Genomic DNA, 21,652 nt, shown 5'->3' on the forward strand with positions numbered 1-21,652 from the left:
CTCGGGTCCTCAATAGTAAAACCTGATTTGTTGGTGAATAACATTTTAATAGGTATGAGGTTCAAACTTAAAACCCATTATAGTTATCTAAGTGGATACATTTTGTAGCAAGGTATGTTAAAGTGTAAAAAATAACAGAATGATAATGTCATCGCATGCGTTCTGCTGTGTAATTTGCCTTTGATTGCACATAACACACCACAGATTCTTTAAAAAAAAAAACCCTCTCCGATGCGTTTATAAACACACAGAGGCGGCCTCCTGCAGGAAGTCTAGAGCACTTCTGACCCCTGCAGGGGGTTTGCAGGAAAACCGCAGCCCCTTGGATCCCCTCTTAGGTGGAGCTTCTGTCCGGCTTACAGAAAAGTCAGGTTCATTCTCACTTCAGTGTAAATCAGTCAAAGATGGCGACGTGTATCCGGAGCAGGACAGAAACTATCCTTCAGCACATAGCAGCGGGGGCCGGAGGGTGAGACCCTGAAAGTGTCCCCCGGGCAGCCCTGGTACCTTCCAGGGTGATGAGTATTGCAAAGGGTGGGGTTTGTTTTACCCCATTGTCATGTGTGAGGAGTGACTGTGCGTGTGGATTGAAACAAGAGAAATGGAGGATGTGATTGTTTCTATTCAGCCCTTTGGCCTGCATGGAGGGGATATTGTTTTATAAAGGAAACTCTATTGTGAGGTTTGCAGCTTTACTAAGCCTTTGAGTTTATGATTAGTTCCAGAAAACTGCCTAAACGGGCAGCAACTTGGGGCCCTTCTCATGCCATATGGTGCATACTCCATGTACTCTGTTGTCCCTTCGGTAGCTCAGTGGGTGGAGCGGAGGACTGTAGGGGAAGAGCTGACGTCCTCAGGTCGCTGCTTCAATTACGTTTCAGATAACTTTTTTTTTTCTTCACAAACTCTCCTCTGTCTCCTCTGCTTTCCAATTCCAAGCAGCTCCTTCCTCAGCCCCTCAGACTCCTTGGCTTTTCCCGCCTCCTCTCTTCCCCTTCCCAGTCCAGCTCCCTCCTCCAGCTGGGGGGGGGGGGAGTGTCCCCTCAGTCCCTTTGTGCAACCCCCCCCCCCCCATGAGACAGAGCCGGGGGCCCTGGGCTGAAGAGCGAGGCCGGTGCCCCCCACCCCCGGCTGAAGCAGCCCCGGAGCTGCTTGTTGTGAGTGTGGAAGGTGATGCTGCTGGGAGCTGCTGAGAGCGTCTGCTGGGAGGGGAGGAGGTTGTGTGAAGTGTTTCGGAGCAGCGGGTTTGTGTGTGTGTTTTGTGCAGTGAGTGTGTGTGTTTGTTGAGCCTGTGACCCCCTGTGGTGATATGAAGGAGCTGGAAATGTGAAGGATAAATAAACGACCAGGTAGCAGCTGATTGAAAGACATGACAAGAAGCCACACAGAACTTAAAATTTCAGTTCCTCGTTAGTATAGTGGTCAGTATCCCCGCCTGTCACGCGGGAAACCGGGGTTCAATTCCCCGACGGGGAGATATAACAATTTTTTTAAATTATTCTGATTTTACAATTCATATAATAATAAGCAGCATTCAATGTTAATTTTCAAATTCTTCTGATTTCATACATTTTAATTGCAGCCTTTAATATACGCACCATTTAGCGCGTCAGTGGACCCCATGACCAAATAATAATTGAGGCTTATGTAGTATAGAAGAGCACTGACAGAGGTTTGAACATACATCGGACAAGAATTTTGGAGATAATTCACGTTTAAAAATATATATATATATATATATATATATTTTTTTTTAAATATATAATTATTGACTTAAAAAAAAAAAAAGTGAACACTAGATGAAAAAGATCTTCCTTACTGCAAGGACTTTGTTCTACTATTGATGGGATTTGGGGAAAACGCGAAAAATGTTACTTAGACAAAAGCACTTTACTGTGTGGTAAATAAAATATACCTCCAAGGGGCAATCAGTGTGGATAAAACAGTTCCCTTTCCTAAGTCATGCCTCCCACCTACCTAGCAATAAAATGCACACTGACTCGCCAGCACCGGCCACGTCATAGCGCTTTTATGCTGCAGGCTAGCTGCGAAGCAGTACACATGGCTAAACATTGACAAAGCCAATAGCTCTACTGTCAAAGGCTAGTCCTATTGGCTTTGGCATTGCTTGTTTTTGATGGTGTCATCTTGGGTTTTGAGGCTGATTGTGGCCCATCTAAGCTACAACAGAGTGCATTATGCACCGTAAAAAACTGAACTCCTGAGCCTGGCGCTGAACAACGAATTATTTTATGCAAAAATAAAACTTTTCATCTGTGTGCTGGTTTAATTACCTTTCTAATAACCTTTTGACCTATTACAGGGGACCAGAGGTCACGGGGAGCGACGCCCTCCTGCAGGGAGCCTTGAGAGGAGCCCCTGTCCCCGTTCACTAACCCCTGAGAAGAACTTCTGCCCTCCTGGAGGGACCCTTGAGAGGAGCCCCTGTCCTCCTGTGGGTAGCACTGAGAAGTTCTGCTGTCCTCTTGAAGAAACCCCTGAGAAGAGCTGCTGCCCCCCCGGTGGTGCCCTGAGAAGAGCAGCTGTGCCCCCGGAGGTGCAGGGGGAGGTTGTTCCAGCTCTTTGCTGCAGTGCAGGTGAAAGATCGTCCTCCGGCGGTGGATTTGCGGATGCGAGGGACTGGGGTGAAGTGGACTGGATTGGAGTGGGGTATGTTGAATTTGGCTGGATTGGATTGTTCTGGTTTGGAGTGGGGTGTATTGGGGAGGGGGTGGATTGGACTGGACTGGGGTGGTTTAAGGTGGATTGGATTGGATTGGATTGGTGTGGGGTGGATTTGGATGAAGTTGACTGGAGTGGTGTATGTTGAATTTGGCTGCATTTCTATTGTTCTGGTTTGGAGTGGGGTGTATTGAGGAGAGGGTGGATTGGATTGGATTGGATTGGAGTGGGGCAGATTTGATTGGTGTGGGGCAGATTATAGTGGGCTGGATTGGATTGATGTGGGCTGGATTAGATTGGTGTGGACTGGATTGAGGGAATGGTCTGAATTGGAATAGGTTGGATTGGAGTGGGGTGGATTGGGGTGGGGTGAGGTGGATTGGACTAGATTGGATTGGGATGGATTGGATGCAGCAAATTGAATTGTGGTGGATAGGTATGGGGTGGATTGGGTTGGGTTGAATTTGGCTGGAAGGCATTGTTCTGGTTTGGAGTGCGGTGTTTTGGGGAGTGGGTGGATTGGATTGGATTGAGTGGGGTGGATTTGATCATTGTGGGGCAGATTATAGTGGCTGGATTGGACTGATGTGGGAAGGATTGGATTGGTGTGGATTGGATTGAGTGGGGTGGTCTGAATTGGAATAGGTTGGATTGGAGTGGGGTGGATTGGTGTATGGTGAGGTGGATTGGACTAGATTGGATTGGGATGGACTGGGGTGCAGCAGATTGGACTGTGGTGGATGGGTATGGGGTGGAATGGATTGGGGTGGGTTGAGAGGACTGGGGTGTTGTGGATTGTAGTGGATTAGACTGGGGAGAGTGGAGCTGATTGGAGTGGGTGGGTTGTGGGGTGGATTGGTGTGGGTTGAATTGGTCTTTGTGGATTGAATTGATGTGGTGTGGATTAGATTGAGTGGGTTGAATTAGTGTGAGGTGAGAAAGGGTGTATTGGAATGGGGCAGATTGGTCTGGAGTGGGCTAGATTGGGGTATACTGCACATGTGTGTGTTAAAGCATAATTTCAGAAATTACACATAATAAAGAAAAATGTTGCTTTGCAATATTTTTAGAAAAAGATCATGGTCATCTTTTGAGAACAGCGCCCACGAGCAACAAAAAAACAAAACATGACTGCAAAGTGAGGAAAGAAGACTTGGCAAAATGAAAGAATTTAACTATATTAAATAAAAAATAAATTGTTTGTCCTGTTGGGCACGTTTTTGCCAGTCACACACATTCTGTTTACAGTCTTTAGATTTTTTTAAAAAACCAAAATAACACCTCAGTCTCGTGGGGAGCAGCGGATAGGCACTGATTTAGTTGAATCAATCAGCACTTGGTACCTGCTCCTCAGAAAGGAACAGAAGTGATGCTAGGCCTGCAGTGACCAATTACGATGCTGTAAAGAAGAGTGCCATGCGAGCCAATGAATGGTAAGCAATGGGCGGGTTCTCAGCCCTTTCTGTTTACAGCAGGGACTCGCGAGTGAGACGCACACGCTAGCGCTCGCTACTGCAGGCTCCACCATAACAATTAGCTGCAGAAGACACAGCCTGTCACTCGGCCTCTATCTTTGAAGGGGCTGTAAATGTAAAACCATAAATACAGAATTTAAAGGCATCTTTATCTATGGCCTGGACTTTGGGACCCACCATTTGGGAAACACTGCTCTACTGTATGTAATGTTTCACTAATCAGTTTAACTTGCATTTATTTTTTAACTTAATGTGTGTGCTTTCATCTATATTCACTTTTGTCAAAATGATTACACAATATATTCTTCTTTCCAGCCGCCCCTTGGACCCCCGCCCCATTCTCTGACCAAACCCCATTACACCAAGGATCACAGTTTCCAAACTATTTTTAATGCACTTCGGCCGCTGCTTGGCGCTTTCAGGTGTCTCCCCTGATCACCTTGATGAGGAGGGATCTCACTCAAGAACACTGACCCTGCTGTACTCAGTGCCGCTCGGATCTTGTTTACACGGTAGAGTGAGAAGGCGCCTTGCAAAGCCTCTCGGCACTAGCACTGCATCTCACCTGCGCGTACACTTTACCGTTTTGTATTCATTAAAACCTGCATAGAAATGAAGCAATGCACAGAACATGCAGATGTAATTTTAGACAAAGAGTCAGAGAGGTTAAACGTTTGAATCTCCTCCTCGTTCCTGTTAAACGTGAACCGAAAAAGCTGTCTGTGTTGTAATTTGCCACTTTTCAGATCAAGGAATTGCTGTTCTCAAATGATGTTTTGAAAAAAAAATTGTTAATATTACTGAGAGGTACACCCGGATTCGAACCGGGGAACCTCATGAGCTAAATCAAATTCTCTACCGCCGACCTACATCCTCGTGAACGTATAGAATTGCAGCACTGAGTCAGAGAAATGCAGTCTATCCATGCTGCCGCATCATGTTATACGGTTGCTTTTCAAGGCGCTACTAACTTAATATTCCACTTCTGTGAGCGACAAAAAACGCCTTCTCTTAAATTTACTTTCTTTTATTTTTAACATGTGGTAACCCCAAGCACGCTGATGATACGGCAAGAGGCTGCGGTGGGGGTCGAATGTCGCCCCCTCAGATTCTCCGCGGGGGTGGGACAATGAGTAAAGGTAATGGGGCACTGAGGGTGATGATGGGGGCTGGAGCGGCCCTCCCCAGACACCATTGAATCCAGGTGCACGGACTCGGAGGTGGACATGATGAGGGGGTGTCGGAGGCCCCCAGGGGCAGCGAGGGCTGGATGAGGGCACAGAGTAGGGGCGTCGTAGAAAGGCATCATCCCCTCCCTGCATTCTCCGTGCTCGGCAGCAGGGGGCGCTGCTGGCTCAGAAACCATCAGATGCAGAGCAGACCGAGGGGCCCCCGGTTACCCGAGTTCTTCGGGTGAGTTCACAGCCAGGAATACATGAGGCAGGTTCTCCAGTGAAAGGCAGTTTGCTTGACTAACAAGGAGTCCCGGTGCACAGAGCCTGTGTTCAGGGAGGGTTGTTAGACACAGCACTATATAGTGATGGGTGGTGTGGCCGCTTCTGCGTGACCCAGGCGTCAGCTCCTGGTGCGGGGGGACGTGGACCTATTGTGTTTGTGATTGCATTTATATAGCGCCTACCACCTGCAGTGCGGGCCTCCAAATAATGGGGAGCGAGGTCGGTGCCCCCCAAGCCCGGCTGAAGCACCCCGGAGCTGCTTGTAGTGAGTGTGGAAGGTGATGATGCTGGGAGCTGCTGAGAGCCTCTGCTGGGAGGTGAGAAGGTTGTGTGAAGTGTGGAGGGTGAGCGGGTTTGTGTGTGTGTTTTGTGCAGTGAGTGTGTGTGTTTGTTGAGCCCGAGGCCCCCTGTGTTGGAGTGAAGGAGCCTGGAAATTAAATGGTCATGTAGATGCACAGGACACAGCGGATTGAAGAAAGTGAGAGGAACAACACACGAACCCCACCCCACACCAGCAGGTCCTCGTTAGTATAGTGGTCAGTATCCCCGCCTGTCACGCGGGAGACCATTCCCCGACGGGGAGAGATAAGTTTTATTTTCAAATTCATCTGATGATATATATTTTACAATCCATATAATAATAGCAGCATTCAGTGTTTATTTTACATCTCTTCTGATTTCATACATTTTAATTGCAGCCTTTATTATACGCACCATTTAGCGCGTCAGTCTGAACTCCCAGGACCAAATAATAATTGAGGCTTATGTAGTATAGAAGAGCACTGCCAGAGGTTGCAAAATGCATCGGAGACACATTTTAGAAATAATTTAAGTTTTAGAAATAATTTTTGTGCCTTTTTATAATATACAATTGATGACTGTACTTGAAATTTAAAGTGCACACTAGACGACAAAGATCTTCCTTGTTGCGGGTATTTTATTCTGCTATTGGTAGAATTTGGGGTAAAACACGAGAAATGTTATGGTGACTAAAGCACGTTAACGTGTGATGAATAAAATACACCTCCAAGGGGCAATCAGTGTGGATAAAACTGTTCCCTTTCCTAAGTCATGCCTCCCACCTTCCCAGCAATAAAAAAGCACACTGACTCGCTAGCACCGGCCACGTGATAGCGCTTTTATGCTGCAGGCTAGCTGCGAAGCAGTACACATGACTAAACATTGACAAAGCCAATAGCTCTAGTGTCAAACGATAGACCTGTTGGCTTTGCCATTGCTTGTCTTTGATGTTGTCTGCTTGGGTTTTGAGGCTCATTGTGACCCATCTAAGCTACAACAGAGCGCATTATGCACCGTAAATAATTGAAATCCTGAGTCTGGCGCTGAAAAACGAATTATTTTATGCAAACTATAAAACTTTTCATCTGTGTGCTGGTTTAATGACCTTTCTAATGACCTTTTCATCAACTGCAGGGAACCGGAGGCCTCAGAGGAACGACTGCCCTCCTGCAGCCTTCAGAGGAGCCCCTGTCCTCCTGCAGCAGCCCCTGTAAAGAACCACTGCCCTCCCACAGGGAGCCCTGAGAAGAACCGATGTCCTCTTGAAACAACCCCTGAGAAGAGCATCTGTCCCCCTGGTGGTGCCCTGAGAAGAGCAGCTGTCCCCCTGGTGGTACCCTGAGAAGAGCAGCTGCCCACCCTGAAAGGAGCAGTTGTCCTCCTGTAGAGATCCCAGAACACCAGGTCTCCTTCTGCAGGGAGCTCTGAGAAAAGCTGCTGACCTCCTGCAGGGAGACCTGAGAAGAGCAGGTGTCCTCCTGCAGGGATCCCTGAGAAGAGGTCCGACCTCCTGCAGGGAGCTCTGAGAGAAGCTGCTGACCTCCTGCAGGGAGACCTGAGAAGAGCAGGTGTCCTCCCGCAGGGATCCCTGAGAAGAGGCCCCGTCCTTCTGCAGGGAGCTCTGAGAGAAGCTGCTGACCTCCTGCAGGGAGACCTGAGAAGAGCAGGTGTCCTCCTGCAGGGATCTCTGAGAAGAGGCCCCCACCTCCCGCAGGGAGCTCTGACAAAAGCTGCTGACCTCCTGCAGGAAGGCATAGCTGCCAAGGTTTCAGAATGCTTATGTGTGACATTCCCATGGTTTCAGGGTACCTATGAGTGACACTGAACGACCAAATGTGTGATACTTAGAGTGACACTTTCCCATGAGCAAAACCAAGCATGAAAGTTTAAGGAAAGAGATACATATCAGAAATTGTACACTTAAGCAATAATAAACTCTAAAAAGATCTAGAGACTGTTCAAAAACACCTACAATGGAAGGTCACTAACCCACTTCCCCTTAAAGTTGATACAAAAATTAGCAAAACTACCAAAAGCCGGTACTTTTTCTCTAGCTGTACATACTTGTAACAGTACTTATAAGAAGAAGACACTTTAAAATGTATTCTAGAGCCGACATATTTATCCCTGACTGATTATTAAAGTAAACAAAGACAAAAAACCATGTTAAAAGGAATACAGATGGGTTTACGTAAAATACTATTTAGGTTTCACGTCCAGGCCTTTGCGGAATCCTGAAACACTACTGTATCACCAGTACTTGTCCCACGGAAAGTTGGCAACCCTAACCTCTGCCCACAGTACAACACGCTAGATAGTCATGCAGCACACGGTAGGACCATGACTCCGGCTGCTACTACTACAGTAGCATACCAATATGTACCCCAATTCAGGATTACTCCAAAAAGCACGACTGGTTTACAAAAAGGCCGACTACCAACAGAAACAGTACTATCTGCTCACCCAATGAGGATCTAGCACGAGTGCCGGCATACAGACTTACCCACGTCACAAGCAGGGGTGGCGGGCTGGCTCCTCCACTAAGGCCCCACTGGATTTTAGAAAAGTAAAAAATAAAATGAAACACTATGTTATTATCATTTTATTTTTCCTGGGAGAAGGGCCAGTGCTGGGCTGGAGGGAGGGGGCCAGCGGAGGGCTGGAGGAGGGGTATGTGCAACACAAAGTGCGCATGTCTGTTTGGCCGGCATGTTGGGCTGGTCAAACAGACATGCACACTTTGCATGTTCTCTACCCGGCTGTATTGCACAATCGGGTGGAGAACATGACAGGCTGCCACTCCCAATCTGAGCTGTGATGCAGACCGCTCAGACCAATCACAACGCTGCGGTGTGATTGGCTGGGAGCCTGTGTGCAGTGCAGCCGGGAAAAGGATGAGGAGAGAGGGGAGACGAACACGTCTCCCCAAGAAGGTCATTTTTTTTTTTACTTTTTTGGGGGGGTTTCACCGCCCCCCCTCGCCCTGCCACACCCGTTCAGTGGCAGCCACCACTGGTCACAAGCTGTGTTCTCGACTGTAGTGCAGCGATGTCCAGCGCGCAGCTGGCAGCCCGGATGACAGACCTTCACCTCCCTGGCTGCAGAGCCACATCGCTGCCTGAATCGTAATGTACTGAGTACAGCAGGCTGGTTTGCTCGCCTGGGACACAAGTCTGTACGCCCTCCTCCCTCCCAACACACGTGGAAAGCAGAGGTGAAAATGATTATTTTTATTCTGGCTCGGACCCCCTTCTCAAGTGGCGGCAATCTGCCTGGATACGTGGTTTTCAAAGGAAGGCAGACCAGGCCCTGTCAAGACTTTACAAAACGCAGTCCTACCACTGTCAGTGCCAGTAAGCGCGAACTCCTCCAGCGGCCGCGGATGGTCGGATGAGGCAAATTAAACAAGACCGCCACCCATTGCCTGTCTGATTTGTCAGCCCCCGAGGCCCTGCATGTCACAGTGGGGCAGGCGCCTCGCTGCAATTCGCAAAACAACCACATGTGTCGCCACCAGATTTACGTGAGGGGCTCGGCCTCTGTAACTACTGGCTGGCCCAGATTGATGGTTTTTTTCCACCACAATCTTCTGCACTTCACAGAGACCATGTGGTGCACTCACTGCTGGGAGGGGAGGCTCAGTTTCACCTGCTTTGAAAGTGGGTTATAATTATTTTCCTTGTCCCACAGCGTGCTGCATAAATGAATTTACTCTAGTGAAAATTATTAGATTGAGGACTGTGCACTATAATGCACGACTAATCCATTTTAGTGTGGTGATGCAGACATCAGCAGTAAAATGCGTTAGTCTAACGCCTGATGCGTGGTACTTGGCAGGGCTTGGGAGGTCTGTGAAGAGCAGGTCTCCTCCTGCAAGGAGCTCAGAAAAGAGGCGCTGACCCCCTGCATGGAGTCCTAAGAAGATTTGCTGTCCTCCTGCAGGGACCCCTGAGCAGAGCCACGGAACTCCCTGAAGAGTCTGGTTTTCTTCATGGTCGGTAGCATTGTAATGTTTCTTTCATGTCTATTAATGTGGCACTCACTTTCATTGTTTATTACAAACTCTCTCTTCCTTTAGCTTGTTTTATGGCGCTGAGTTTTATTTAAGAAATTCATGAGTTTCTTAAGATAAACGTGCGAGACCGAAATTATCTTTTAAGTGACTATAATAAGAGTGCATTTGTCTGTAACGAGATGTGATGTAAATTGTAATAAAAAGACGATAGACACGATTAGCGGGAATGTATGTGTTATTGGCGTATTTCTTCTTTAATACGTGTTATCCGTGTGTAACGTCGGTGTCTGTTGGACATTTGTAGACACGTGTTCTTGTGATGGAGAGTGTTTGTCTGTGTTGGGTGATGGTGAATGCAAGGCATGAGTACGTCTGTGTTGATAGTCTCCCTTCTCTACTGTGCACCTGTCACTCCTGTGACGAGTTATTACAAACCTGCATCAAAACGGGTGAAAATGCACACACCAAAATTATGAGTGTCACCAAATTGTGGATGTGGTGCCACTCACAAGTGGACATGTAGCATCCGGTGAGCAACGTTAGCAGCTCCTTGGTGGTCTAGTGGTCAGGATTCGGCTCTCACCGCTGCGGCTCCTGTTCGATTCCCGGTCAGGGAAGACACGACTTTTGTTTCCTACAATTTTTAGGTTTAAATTCCATCTTTATTTTAAAACATTGTAGTGGCAAGAATGAAGGATGCGAAGCAGCCGCGTTGTGTTTGAATCATTCTTTATTCTTCATGCCACAAACAATAAGGCCCACGAGGAGCCGGCAAGAACACGACCCGGTCGCGTCTTCGCGCTCCGCTCTTTTTCCCCTCGCGCCACCCCCCGATGTCACGACCATCCTCGATCCGGATTGGCCGTGACGTCAGGAGGCGATCCGACATAGAGGAAGGACCAAGCACTGTCCCCACACGTCTCGTACGTTAACTCACGTACGACATCTCCCCCTTTAACAGAACAAGAATAACTTCTGGACTTCATCTCATAACAAAATCTTCGAACCTTTTAGGAGCTCGTATATGCCGCGTTGGCCTGCTCGGAGTAATATACTGGGGCGAACACACCTTGACGGCGCATGCATCTTCTAAGCCTGAACTCACTACGTTGCGACAGTCGCTCTTCGCTGATTCGGGCCTGCTACCATTCTGACCTTCGGCATCCACCAAGCCGCGCCATGCTTTCTCACACCGCTCTGTACTTCCATGTCCGATTCGTCCTCGCCTGGGGGGCGTATTCACACACTCCTCATCACCAGTGACTACATCCCTGGCTTCGTGACTTTGCCACTCATCCACATCGTCCGTGCTCTCGGCCCCACACACACGACTACCTTTCATGATGATTTCCTCTTGACCAGCCTTGAGCCTGGCGATGTCGTCCTTGCTTCGCCATCCCCGTCCTTCCAAACAGACTGCCCCTCTTGTCACCCCTTGCACACGTACAGGGGTTTGAAACACAGACTCTCCTTTCATCACCTTGTTAGGTTTCTTCACCAATACCCAATCCCCCTGCACTATATTTTTAGTTTTGGCTCTGTTCACAATGTCAGCATACCGCTTGTTACTTTCCTGTTTAGCCATTATTCTTCCTTTGACTCTCAAACTCTCATCAGACGCCACCTCGATTTCCTCCCTCATGTCATACCACTTATTGAATTTGGGGGTAAGTTCACTCATGCATCTTCTCCCTCTCATCAAGTAGAACGGAGTGTGTCCCGTAACTTCACTGGGCGTGTTATGAAAAGTGTGCACCTTGTCCGCCAGAAACGTTTTCACATCCATGTTAGAGGCGACTGCCTGTTGCACGCCCTCTTTGAGGAACCTATTCATCCGCTCAACCTGCCCATTGCTCTTCGGGCTGTACAGCGGGGTCTTCTCCTGCTTAATCCCTAACCTGGACAGAAAATCCGTCATCTGCCTGGACACTAGCTGGGTGCCATTGTCAGACACCATGATCTTCGGCTGCCCCTCAATCGCGAAAATTTTCGTCAACGCCTTGATCACTCGTTCAGTGGTGACTTCCCTGACGAACTTGTAGTGAATCCATTTGGAGAAGTAATCCGTAAGGACGATGAGATGTCTACAATCGTCTGGTAGCAGGGTAAATGGGCCCGTGAAATCAATGGCAATCTTGTTCCATGGACCAGCAGGAATGTCCACCAATTGCAGCTCCCCTTTTGCCGTCTTCCAGTGCTTGTCGGCCCTTAAGCACGGTCCGCACCGATCTATGAAGCTGCTGACGTCGCTGCACATCCCTGGCCACCAGTAGTACTGCTTGAGAAGATTTTTTGTAGCGGTACTGCCCGGGTGACCCTTATGGGCAATACTGATTAGCTTGTGTCTCAAACTTTCCGGAGGTACAAATAGCTCGTGTCTTTTCACAAAACCGCCCTCAATGGTGAGTTCAGAGCTGACCTGTTGAAAACTCCTGAGTGCTCCGTGCAAGTTCCGGACCGGGGGCCAATGAGCCGTCATGTGGTCCATTACCTTTCGAATAGTCGTGTCCTTCTCCTGAGCCATCAACCACTCTTCCTCCGATATGGATCCCACGCACATGGCTGTTGCGTCAACCATTGCCACAACGCATTCCGTGTCATCCAGGGAACCGTCCTCCTCACCCGTGACCGGTATGCGCGATAGGCAATCCGCTCTGCAGTTGAGGCCACCCTTGATGTGTCTGATGACGAAGTGATATTCGTGCAACTTGGACAGTAAACGTAGGAGCCTCGAGCTGGCTTTGCCATTGCCACGTCCTTCACCGTCCATCATGTATATCAAGGGTTTGTGGTCGGTGACCAGTTCGAACTCCCTGCCCCACAGATAGTTCCTCAGTTTCTCCACGGCCCAGACGCACGCGAGCGTCTCCCGCTCGATGGTGCTATAGTGTTTCTCTGCTTCGTTCAATGACCGGGATATGAATGCGACTGTGTTCTCTTTCTTCCCTTGGAATTGGCAAAACACTGCACCGATACCCTTGGCACTGGCGTCAACCGTGATTACGTTCCGGAGATCCTTGTTGTACGGCTGTAATATTGGAGCCGCAGCTATTGCCTGCTTGACGGATTCAAAGGCAGCGCTTTGTTCCTGCGTCCAGGTGTATTTTTCGTTCTTCCGTAGCAGTTTCCTTAGAGGCTCCACGGTGGTCGCGTATCCTTGCATGAACTTGGAATAGTATTCACTAAGTCCCAGGAACGATCGCAAGGCGTCTTTGTCTCCTGGGCAAGGAGCATCTCGTATGGCCCTCACCAAATCATCTTTAGGCGCAATGCCATTTGGAGTAAGCACGTGCCCTAAGTACTCTATCTTCCCTTCCATGAACTTGCACTTGTCCTTGGAGACCGTCATCCCCCTTTTTTGTAGCACCTCCAGCACTCTGCCTAGCAGTTCCAGGTGCCCCTCCTCATCTTCCGTGTGTATCAGAATGTCGTCCTGGAAGGCTTCGACCCCTTTCATATCGCAGAAAAGAAGGTCCATCAGCTTTTGGAAGACGCCCGAGGCCGATGCAAGGCCGAACGGAAGACGGACGTATCTGTATGCTCCAAACGGGGTAATGAAGGTGGTCAATTCCTTGGAGTCCTCCGTGAGACACACCTGGTGGTATGCGGACTTCAGGTCTATCAGGGTGAAAAACCTCGATCCTGATGTGGAAGACAATATCTCCTGAATGTTGGGCAGAGGGTGGCAGTTCACCAGGATATTTCTGTTTAAGGATCGCAGGTCTACACACAACCGAATGTCCCCTGTCCTCTTCTTCTTGGACACCACGATTGCGGACACCCACTCTGATGCACCTGCTTCCTCTATTACTCCTTCCATTTTCAGCCTATCGAGAACAGCCTTCAGCTCCCCCTTTACAGAAAGAGGGATCGTTCTGACCTTGTGCTTAATTGGTATGGCACCCTCTTTCAACCGTATGGCATGCACCAATCCTCTTACACACCCTACTTTGTTTTCAAAAACGGAATCAAATTCCTCGAGAACTTCAGCCAATCCTTCATGCAAATCCTCAGGCTGCACGTAATTGATCCAATCATCCCTCAGAACTATGGGATCATCTGCCCCAGGGACTAGCATCACACCCAGCTTCGCCAGGTCCTTCCACCCCACAAGGCTCCTCCCTTTTTCAGCCACATATATCTTTGTTCTCACCGTGCGCCCTCGAAAGGTGAGGGAGTCCCAGAAGTACCCCCTCATCACTATGTCATGTTCCCCGAAGGCCTTTGGATTCACATCCGTCTCATGCAGTCGTACATCCTGCCATTTCAATTCAAATGTCCTATCAGAGATCAGGGTAAGGGGGGAACCAGAATCAGCCGTAAATGGCAATTCTACCGCACCAATCATGACGGAGCCAATGGGCCCCTTCACTCTACCGTCCTCATCATCAATGGACAACACGATGTCCGCATCCGCATCCATGTCGCTCTTGCTCACCGAGCTCACTTTCATGCCCGTATTGTATTTCTTGGCTTTACATACTGCCGCAAAGTGGCCCATCTTCCTGCATTTAGAACAGCTTTTGTACAAGGCAGGGCAGGTCCTGCTGTCCGCTAAGTGGTCCCTTGACCCACATCTAAAACAAGCGAGCGGCCTCCTGCCTCCCCCTCTATCGCTCGCCGCCCTGTCTGGAGTCTTGGGCGCATGTTTATGTCTGTCCTGCACATAGATCACATTTGAAGCCTGACTAGTGCTTGCCAGCTCCTTAGAAGACACCATGGAGCGTTCCACTGCCTTTGCGATGGCCATCACTTCCTTCAGTGAAGGGTTCCTGCATGAAAGCAAACGTTCCTGCACCTTCTTTGAATGGCAGTAGAACACCACCTGGTCTCTTATGTACGTATCAGTCATCTCCGCAAATTCACAATCTTGGGCCAAAACTCGTAGGCATGCAATATACTCTTCGATAGTCTCTCCTTCCTCCTGTTTCCGCAGTGCGAATTTATGGCGCCCCACCATGATGTTACACTCCTCAGCATACTGCAGCTCAAGCCGCTTAACGGCCTCCTGGTATTCACTCAGAGGAGCTGTAGCCCCGGGGGGATTCACATAAACCGGCAAACTATCAAAAACCTCCTGGCCAGCCTTCCCCAACAGTCCGAATAGCAGTGACTTTTTCCGTTCGGGGCTGTACCCTTTACCATCAATGGAGACGATATAATTCTCGAATGCGCGCAGCCATCCCTTCCATTTCATGCACGGCTTACCGGGAGAGTCCAGGAAGAGAGGAGGCACGCAAATATGACCGGTCTGTGACATAGCCGGAAAGCGGGCACCACACCCGGGGAGATCACGTGATGCAGGTGCAGCAGCAACTATTGAATGGCTCCTAGGCGGCACGGAAGGACCCCCAGGACGCCGGATAGACGGAAACCACCAGTACACCGGCCACTTCCAATGAGGTGTACACTCGTGGACAGGAAACCCGGGGCTCGGGCCTACTGTCTGGTCCCCACGTGGCAGGGGTCGTCAAAATCAATCGCCTGGAGCTCCCCAGCATCAGCTCACCGGGGCAGCGCACGTGGTCATCGGCGAGGACATATCAGCGCGCCCTGCTAGCATCAGGAGACATCAGGCATGGTAGGCTATACTCGTGGGCCTTGTCAGTAGTTGTGAACCTCGTCGCCATTTGTAGTGGCAAGAATGAAGGATGCGAAGCAGCCGGGTTGCGTTTGAATCATTCTTTATTCTTCATGCCACAAACAATAAGGCCCACGAGGAGCCGGCAAGAACATGACCCGGTCGCGTCTTCGCGCTCCGCTATTTTTCCCCTCGCGCCGCCCCCCGACGTCACGACCATCCTTGATCCGGATTGGCCGTGACGTCAGGAGGCGATCCGACATAGAGGAAGGACCAAGCACTGTCCCCACACGTCTCGTACGTTAACTCACGTACGACAAACATGCACTAAATTGTACATTATTGGAGGTCTAGAGTGTAAGAATTAAACATTCAAGGCACAGTCAAGTGCTTGGCATACAAAAGAGACAAGTTTTGCAGCCCCTCATTCTTATAATCTTTTTATTTTATTTAACGAAATATTCAATTTGCACTGTATATTTTCACAAGGACACCTCTCATTCCCGGATGTCGGTGTGGTTACTGGAGCATTTTTTGTGTGTCCGGTCTGTGACCAAGATACATTTGTTTGCTTTTGACTGACGCCTCTCAGCTCTATGAACTGTGTGATTTTGGACACATTGTCTCCGTCTTTTCTCTCCACAGGTAGTTCGGAGCTCATATAACTAGTGGTGACTCCGGGGTGAGGGGGCTTGTTACAAAGAGGACTTTATACCGCAGAAGCGGAGACATTTACAGCTCGAGCTCTTGCTTCTGTGATACAAGTATGTAAAGGTGAATGTGTTTCCTTATTTTTAACTCTACTTTCTAGGACAGCCAGGGAGGCCCTGGGTGTTAACACAGGCAAAGAATGAAAGGAATGAACTGGGGATATATGTATCCTGTGGAATGTGACCATTAATTCTAGACTGGCCATACAGTTTGTTTTAAGTGATTTTCATATGTTACCTGCTTAGCTTTATCCAACTGCTGCGGTTGCCGGATTACACTGGACAGGAAACGAGTAGGTGGTTTATGCTACTGTCAGTCTCTATTTTAAGCTGATAAAGTCTTCATACAGGACTTCCCAAGCCCAGCTGCTGCTGGTATTCAGCAGACATAGGCCAGCAGGGATACCTCATGGTTGGCTCCATAGCTCAGGGGTTGCGGGTCCAAATCTCACTAGAGACTTAATCTGTATTTTAATTTATAGTAAAACACACTGAATTGCCTGAGTATTTTGACGAAAAGCATTCTGCTTCCAATATTAAACTTCCAAGTGAGTGATGTTCCAACAAAAATAGTATCTCCTGCTGAACTGAATGAAGAACATTAAACAATTATTCACTTCGAGGTCTCTATTTCCAGATCTGGACAGAGCTGGGCTCCCAGGAGGGCTCGTCTGAGCAAGTTTGAGTAGTGAGCCTCCTGTTAGGGGTGGGTGTGTACATGGCTGTCATTTAGGGTTCGCCAGGGGTCACAGCTTGACCCTTGCGACCCCTGGCACTGCCTTTGCAACCCCAGGCCTCAGAGGTGGCACAATCTATGCCAGGAGCACAGGGGCAGCTCATCTCATGGATGTCTGTTGGGGACCCACTTTCCAAGTTTCCTGTAAATTTTTTACTACCCAGATACTGAATAATATTATTCGCTATGTGTAATAAAAACTGGAGTACAATTAACTGGATTATGACCCTATATTAATTGGAGGATGACACTATCTAGCAGTTAAGGGAAGAAAAAATGCTTTTAAATGTATGTTGTGTGCCTGCTTGTGGGTCAATCAATCAATCAGTATTTGGAAAGCACGGTTACTCACCTGTGAGGGTTTCAAGGCACTGGGGAAGAGGGCCTCATCCGAAGAGCCACATCTTGGGGTTCTTCCTGAAGATGGTGAGCGACGGGCTTTGTGTGAGGTGCAGGGGGAGGTTGTTCCAGCTCTTTGCTGCAGTGTAGGTGAAAGATCGTCCTCCGGCAGTGGATTTGCGGATGCAAGGGTCTGGGGTGAAGTGGACTGGATTGGAGTGGGGTATGTTGAATTTGGCTGGATTGGATTGTTCTGGCTTGGAGTGGGGTGTATTGGGGAGGGGGTGGATTGGATTGGAGTGGGGTGGTTTAAGGTGGATTGGTTTGGAGTGGTGTGGGGTGGATTTGGGTGAAGTGGACTGGAGTGGGGTATGTTGAATTTGGCTGTATTGGATTGTTCTGGTTTGGAGTGGGGTGTATTGAGGAGAGGGTGGATTGGATTGGATTGGAGTGGGTAGATTTGATTGGTGTGGGGCAGATTATAGTGGGCTGGATTGGATTGATGTGGGCTGGATTAGATTGGTGTGGACTGGATTGAGGGAATGGTCTGAATTGGAATAGGTTGGATTGGAGTGGGGTGGATTGGTGTGGGGTGAGGTGGATTGGACTAGGTTGGATTGAGATGTATTGGACTGCAGCAGATTGGATTGTGGTGGATAGGTATGGGGTGGATTGAATTTGGCTGGAATGCATTGTTCTGGTTTGGAATGCGGTGGATTGGGGAGTGGGTGGATTGGATTGGATTGAGTGGGGTGGATTTGATTATTGTGGGGCAGATTATAGTGGGCTGGATTGGATTGATGTGGGAAGGATTGGGTTGGTGTGGATTGGATTGAGTGGGATGGTCTGAATTGGAATAGGTTGGATTGGAGTGGGGTGGATTGGTGTATGGTAAAGTGGATTGGACTAGATTGGATTGGGATGGACTGGGGTGCAGCAGATTGGACTGTGGTGGATGGGTATGGGGTGGATTGGATTGGGGTGGATTGAGAGGACTGGGGTGTTGTGGATTGTAGTGGATTAGACTGGGGAGAGTGGAGCTGATTGGAGTGGGTGGGTTGTGGGGTGGGTTGAATTAGTCTTGGTGGATTGAATTGATGTGGTGTGGATTAGATTGAGTGGGGTGAATTAGTGTGAGGTGAGAAGGGGTGTATTGGAGTGGGGAAGATTGGTCTGGAGTGGGCTAGATTGGGGTTTAATGCACATGTATGTGTTAAAGCATAATTTCAGAAATTACACATAAGAAAGAAACAATGTTGCTTTGCAATATTTTTAGAAAAAGATAATTGTCATCTTTTGAGAACAGCGCCCACGAGCAACAATAAAACAAAACATGACTGCAAAGTGAGGAAAGAAGACTTGGCAAAATGAAAGAATTTAACTACATTAAATAAAAAAATAAAAAATTGTTTGTCCTGTTGGGCACGTTGTTGCCAGTCACAAACCTTCTGTTTACAGTCTCTAGATGTTAAAAAAACAAAATAACACCTCAGTCTCGTGGGGAGCAGCGGATAGGCACTGATTTAGTTGAATCAATCAGCACTTGGTACCTGCTCCTCAGAAAGGAACAGAAGTGATGCTAGGCCTGCAGTGACCAATTACGATGCTGTAAAGAAGAGTGCCATGCGAGCCAATGAATGGTAAGCAATGGGCGGGTTCTCAGCCCTTTCTGTTTACAGCAGGGACTCGCGAGTGAGACGCACACGCTAGCGCTCGCTACTGCAGGCTCCACCATAACAATTAGCTGCAGAAGACACAGCCTGTCACTCGGCCTCTATCTTTGAAGGGGCTGTAAATGTAAAACCATAAATACAGAATTTAAAGGCATCTTTATCTATGGCCTGGACTTTGGGACCCACCATTTGGGAAACACTGCTCTACTGTATGTAATGTTTCACTAATCAGTTTAACTTGCATTTATTTTTTAACTTAATGTGTGTGCTTTCATCTATATTCACTTTTGTCAAAATGATTACACAATATATTCTTCTTTCCAGCCGCCCCTTGGACCCCCGCCCCATTCTCTGACCAAACCCCATTACACCAAGGATCACAGTTTCCAAACTATTTTTAATGCACTTCGGCCGCTGCTTGGCGCTTTCAGGTGTCTCTCCTGATCACCTTGATGAGGAGGGATCTCACTCAAGAACACTGACCCTGCTGTACTCAGTGCCGCTCGGATCTTGTTTACACGGTAGAGTGAGAAGGCGCCTTGCAAAGCCTCTCGGCACTAGCACTGCATCTCACCTGCGCGTACACTTTACCGTTTTGTATTCATTAAAACCTGCATAGAAATGAAGCAATGCACAGAACATGCAGATGTAATTTTAGACAAAGAGTCAGAGAGGTTAAACGTTTGAATCTCCTCCTCGTTCCTGTTAAACGTGAACCGAAAAAGCTGTCTGTGTTGTAATTTGCCACTTTTCAGATCAAGGAATTGCTGTTCTCAAATGATGTTTTGAAAAAAAAATTGTTAATATTACTGAGAGGTACACCCGGATTCGAACCGGGGAACCTCCTGAGCTAAATCAAATTCTCTACCGCCGACCTATATCCTCGTGAACGTATAGAATTGCAGCACTGAGTCAGAGAAATGCAGTCTATCCATGCTGCCGCATCGTGTTATACGGTTGCTTTTCAAGGCGCTACTAACTTAATATTCCACTTCTGTGAGCGACAAAAAACGCCTTCTCTTAAATTTACTTTCTTTTATTTTTAACATGTGGTAACCCCAAGCACGCTGATGATACGGCAAGAGGCTGCGGTGGGGGTCGAATGTCGCCCCCTCAGATTCTCCGCGGGGGTGGGACAATGAGTAAAGGTAATGGGGCACTGAGGGTGATGATGGGGGCTGGAGCGGCCCTCCCCAGACACCATTGAATCCAGGTGCACGGACTCGGAGGTGGACATGATGAGGGGGTGTCGGAGGCCCCCAGGGGCAGCGAGGGCTGGATGAGGGCACAGAGTAGGGGCGTCGTAGAAAGGCATCATCCCCTCCCTGCATTCTCCGTGCTCGGCAGCAGGGGGCGCTGCTGGCTCAGAAACCATCAGATGCAGAGCAGACCGAGGGGCCCCCGGTTACCCGAGTTCTTCGGGTGAGTTCACAGCCAGGAATACATGAGGCAGGTTCTCCAGTGAAAAGCAGTTTGCTTGACTAACAAGGAGTCCCGGTGCACAGAGCCTGTGTTCAGGGAGGGTTGTTAGACACAGCACTATATAGTGATGGGTGGTGTGGCCGCTTCTGCGTGACCCAGGCGTCAGCTCCTGGTGCGGGGGGACGTGGACCTACTGTGTTTGTGATTGCATTTATATAGCGCCTACCACCTGCAGTGCGGGCCTCCAAATAATGGGGAGCGAGGCCGGTGCCCCCCAAGCCCGGCTGAAGCACCCCGGAGCTGCTTGTAGTGAGTGTGGAAGGTGATGCTGCTGGGAGCTGCTGAGAGCCTCTGCTGGGAGGTGAGAAGGTTGTGTGAAGTGTGGAGGGTGAGCGGGTTTGTGTGTGTGTTTTGTGCAGTGAGTGTGTGTTTTCGTTGAGCCCGAGGCCCCCTGTGTTGGAGTGAAGGAGCCTGGAAATTAAATGATCATGTAGATGCACAGGACACAGCGGATTGAAGAAAGTGAGAGGAGCAACACACGAACCCCACCCCACACCAGCAGGTCCTCGTTAGTATAGTGGTCAGTATCCCCGCCTGTCACGCGGGAGACCGGGGTTCAATTCCCCGACGGGGAGAGATAAGTTTTATTTTCAAATTCATCTGATGATATATATTTTACAATCCATATAATAATAGTAGCATTCAGTGTTTATTTTGCATCTCTTCTGATTTCATACATTTTAATTGCAGCCTTTACTATACGCACCATTTAGCGCGTCAGTCTGAACTCCCAGGACCAGATAATAATTGAGGCTTATGTAGTATCGAAGAGCACTGACAGAGGTTGCAAAATGCATCGGAGACACATTTTAGAAATAATTTAAGTTTTAGAAATAATTTTTGGGCCTTTTTATAATATACAATTGATGACTTTACTTGAAATTTAAAGTGCACACTAGACGACAAACATCTTCCTTGTTGCGGGTATTTTATTCTGCTATTGGTAGAATTTGGGGTAAAACACGAGAAATGTTATTGAGACTAAAGCACGTTAACGTGTGATGAATAAAATACACCTCCAAGGGGCAATCAGTGTGGATAAAACAGTTCCCTTTCCTAAGTTATGCCTCCCACCTTCCCAGCAATAAAAAGGCACACTGACTCGCCAGCACCGGCCACGTGATAGCGCTTTTATGCTGCAGGCTAGCTGCGAAGCAGTACACATGGCTAAACATTGACAAAGCCAATAGCTCTAGTGTGAA

General features: G+C 48.5%; 2 non-coding genes across 2 annotated transcripts; both read left to right on the forward strand.

Moving 5' to 3' along the window:
• The first annotated feature begins 1,404 nt into the window (after positions 1-1,404).
• Positions 1,405-1,476, forward strand: TRNAD-GUC (transfer RNA aspartic acid (anticodon GUC)). Its single transcript has one exon. It is a non-coding gene; the product is annotated as a tRNA-Asp (tRNA).
• A 19,477-nt stretch (positions 1,477-20,953) lies between these two features.
• Positions 20,954-21,025, forward strand: TRNAD-GUC (transfer RNA aspartic acid (anticodon GUC)). Its single transcript has one exon. It is a non-coding gene; the product is annotated as a tRNA-Asp (tRNA).
• Positions 21,026-21,652: the final 627 nt, after the last annotated feature.

The sequence above is a fragment of the Pleurodeles waltl genome, unplaced genomic scaffold, assembly GCF_031143425.1.
Source record: "Pleurodeles waltl isolate 20211129_DDA unplaced genomic scaffold, aPleWal1.hap1.20221129 scaffold_39, whole genome shotgun sequence".
Lineage (NCBI taxonomy): Eukaryota > Metazoa > Chordata > Amphibia > Caudata > Salamandridae > Pleurodeles > Pleurodeles waltl.